This window comes from Aplysia californica, unplaced genomic scaffold (genome assembly GCF_000002075.1).
Source record: "Aplysia californica isolate F4 #8 unplaced genomic scaffold, AplCal3.0 scaffold00283, whole genome shotgun sequence".
Classification (NCBI taxonomy): domain Eukaryota; kingdom Metazoa; phylum Mollusca; class Gastropoda; order Aplysiida; family Aplysiidae; genus Aplysia; species Aplysia californica.
In genome coordinates this window covers 121,788-126,026 of record NW_004797553.1, presented here as the reverse complement: position 1 = coordinate 126,026, position 4,239 = coordinate 121,788, and positions in this window count along the sequence as shown.

Below are 4,239 nucleotides of genomic sequence, written 5' to 3'. Positions count from 1 at the left end.
AGGCCACACGACTTGCTGCAGACAGACACCTGTGTCTCCCCGCGACACCCAAGAGTACAAACGGAAGAAAAAAGTAAAGTAAGTAAGTGAATTTTTATCAAAGTTTTGTTTTTTGGCTCAACACCTTTCATTCTCATTAAAGAACTCATTTCTGAGTGGATTTTTCTTAAAAACGTTGATAGAAGGCACAAAAAATTTAAATTTTCAGTTACCACGGACTCTTAAGCTAAGGAAGTAACTAATCTTTGGCGGTTATTTTCTCACTAATTTTACCTCTGAAAAGAGGTGACTCCCACATTCTTCATTCACAAATATCTCTACTTGTATTCAAGATAAATGGATATCTTTTTCAACCAAATAAAGACAAGTGAACAAGCTTTAAGATGATACCAATAACTCTACATGCCCCAAAATTGACGAGAGCCTGATTCCACCACGCTGCCTCACAATTGTTAAGCCTTACTATACAGTGTGCTTTACAATACGTCTTATTTCTTCAACCCGTCTTTTGAGAAGAAAAGAATCTAGGCATTCAGCTCTGGTTACAGTTTCTAACTTGGATTTTGGTTGTTGTTGTTGTAGTTGTTGTTGGTGTTTTTTTTTTAATCTCTATCTTAAATTAAATATAATATCCCGACAAAGAATGGCCTTGGCAACTCGTCGTTTAGATCATATTCCAGGAAGAATATGTGAGAAATCATTACCTTTAATTCCAATCCTTTTGGAACTCTAATATTGCTCTTCTTTCGTACTTCGCCCCAGGCATCAGGCCAAGGTGTCCGATTTCCCTTTTGATGAGCATTCGCTGTGTAACCAATATGACCGCTGCCAGAATCAGCTTACAACTCCAGCGGAGTCTTCACGGCTGGTTTTTGTATTTTTGTTTTTTTCGATTCTCAAGAAATTAGTTTAAAAAATACGAGCAGTAGTTTCTGAATTTCGAACAATTTCTTTGTATTTTTGTCACGCCCGTGAACGAGTTTTCTCTTAGTTCTGATGATACGCGGATATATTATTATGAGACACTTTAAACTTATTTTGACGTCGATGAGGAAAATACCTCAGGATTTATTTATTGCACTTTACATAGCGATTATGGAGGTCATGTTAGTGATGGGGGCAAAACAAAACGAATGAAAACAAAGACAAAAAAAAACCCTAGAAAAAAAGACTGGAATTTCTTTATGCATATTATTATTATTATTATTATTATTATTATTATTATTATTATTATTATTATTATTATTATTATTATTATTATTATTATTATAATTATTATCATTATTATTATCATCATTATTATTATTATTATTATTATTATTATTATTATTATTATTATTATTATTATTATTATTATTATCATTTTGCTAGAGAACACATGCATTAGTAAGTGCTTGGGCACGTGTAGAAAGTAAACCTACGGCGCCAGTCCGTGAACCTCCAATCTTCGCGCTTGTGTGACGTCAGCACGAAAGACATCGTTGCCGTATTCTTTTATGGGTATATATGAGTAATTCTTTCTGACTCAAACATTCCTTACACAATTATGATGGGAGTATGCCATATCGTTAGGGTTGTGTGAATGTTGGGAAGGGAGGAGGGGGTGGGGGAGAGAGAGGGTTATAAAGGTTATGGAAAGGTTTAGGGAACAAATGGGGAATGAAATTAGGGAGAAAGGGGGGGGGGGGTAGCATAGGTTAGGGTTTGAAACAAAGGTAAACGACACGTGTGTAGACTGGCAAGTAGAGACAGTGACTATGTACTCAGGATTGTCTTCTACACTGAACTTGACACATCAAGCGTTGTCCGTGGTCTGGAATGTGTCCGTTCTCAAGCTGAAGGAAGGGACTGACTGATATCACGATTTCACTCTCACAACATTTCCTAGAAGTCGTCAATGTATCATTAACATATTATCATTATGGTACAAATGTTCCATCTACGTAGATAACAATATATCACTACCCTATTTTACAAAGTTCTGTCTGTATATAGTTTCGAGAAATTTGGCGTGAAAAGTTTTGAGCTTCACATTTCAAGCCTTTCCGAATGCAATTCTTTGAATATCTTGATAACGACTCCGAATAATCTTACAATTTTGATAGAGCAGATAGAACATTTGGTGTCTGACATCACGGTCTTAGTAACTCAAAATGGCCAAAAATGTCAGATAGAACTTTGTAATTCTATGGTAACGGTATATTACTTAGAACAGAACTTTTGACTTGGAGCACGCCAGAGTTTGGGTTGGGATCTGGGGTTGGAGAGAATGAGCTGGGAAAGGGAGGAGAGGGGCGGGTGGTTTTACAACATAGATTAAATGGTCGCTTTTAAGGACAATCGGGCTAACCCAGATTTCGGGGGTTTCCAGTAATCTTGACCTACACCAAAAGTGGGTATTGCCCTACCTATAGGAGAAGTTTAATTTCGTTTTGGTGTATATTTGTTTGGTTATAGAGAAAACCCTCCTTCTCTTTTAAAGATAGATTTCACGTGTCCAAAAACGTTACCTTCGATTTTCTCAAAACAGCATTTTTCGGGATAGCCCCCTTTGTGCTTAAAAGCGACCAAATCAGCGGTATACTTCAGTCGTGGCATACTTTCGAACCAGAAGATGCTCAAACTGAATCAGCCGTACACTTTGTTTGTGACACCCATTGGCATTTACAAAAGGAAGTGTCCAGATTTAGTCAACTGTGAAACACTTTTTTCGACAGGAACTTCCCATATTCAGTCAGCGATATCGCTTTACTTCTGCTAAACCGCTACCTCAGAATGACAAAGTTGTATCTGCTCAGTTCCTAGTTTTGAGAAATTTGACTTTACAAAAAAATTGAGTTTCAATGCATCTCAACCTTTTTCGAATGTAATTCTTTGAATATCTTGATAACGACTCGGAATAATCTTACGATTTTGATAGAGTAGATAGAACCTTATGGTCCTAAAAGCTCAAAACAGCAAACAATGTCAAATAAAAATGTGTAATTCTGAGGTAGCGACACATTGATATTTACAATAAGAAATGTCCAGATTTAATCAACAACGCAACACTTTGCGACAGGAAATTCCCATATTCAGTGAACGAAAACTCTTTGCTTCTGCTTAACATAATTTGCTGCAGACTATACTCGATTTTTAAAGTCTCCAACCATTCTACAAATAGAGTATCTGTCTGATTACCTTATCATTGTATCCGAGTCTAAGAGTATTCCCCTCACTTGAAACTGCAGTAAGATCTTACTCCTGTATGTCCCTTCCCCTATGCTCTATTTGACTGTCATGGCCCCCAGACCCAGACAATTGTCAATCTGAATGTCACATCATTGCTTCCAGGTGACTGTATGCCTGTATTCCCCGCACCTCTACCACTGTAAGACACACTTTGTCCTTACCTCTAGGGCCTATTTATGACAATCACACAATTGTATCTATCTGTCACATTCCCTGTATCTGACTGTATTCACCTTACCGAACCTCCTTCACGGTACGACCTAATCCCTGTATGACCTTCCCTCTTGGATCTACCTGACTATCCCGCCACATAAACTATCTGCCTGTATCACCTTCAGACCTGTCTGATCCACAAATTATCTACCTGTATCACTTTTAGGCCTGCTGACTCGAATCACTACAATCACCTGTCTCATCACTATATTTACAAGACAATCTCACCACTTTATCTTAAAAAACCCCCCTGTTTTCACCAATCTCACCATTGTATCTGCTTAACCACCTTTTCACCTATCTTACCACTAGCTGTATATATCTAACTGAATTCCCCGAACCTGCACCCCTGTTTTGTAATACCTACCCCCCCCCCCTTTGTGTATGCCCCCCTCCCCCCCGGTATGCCCCGACACACCCACTCAAAGACAGACATTTAAGTGTTTCAATCAGCATCTTTTTCACCTATCTCACCACTGTATCTATCTGAATCCCCCGTATCTCTTCCCCCTGTAAGACTTAACCCTATAAGTACGCCCTGTGGTCATTTTGTACACCCGGGGTTGTATTCTTTACATTTTAGAATACTTCCAGTGCGAAGATCTCTTTGAAACTTTCAGTATTTCTCAAAAAAATCTTTTGACAGACTGCTATGCAAAGTGTACAGATCGGATTAACGAGTAAATTCCCTCTTTGGAAAGTGGCGACACAGACTTCCCCACGTCGTATGGATACGATAGTAAAACACGACGTACGGTATTGAGTTATCCCCTTGTGTGTTCCTCCCCCCCCGCC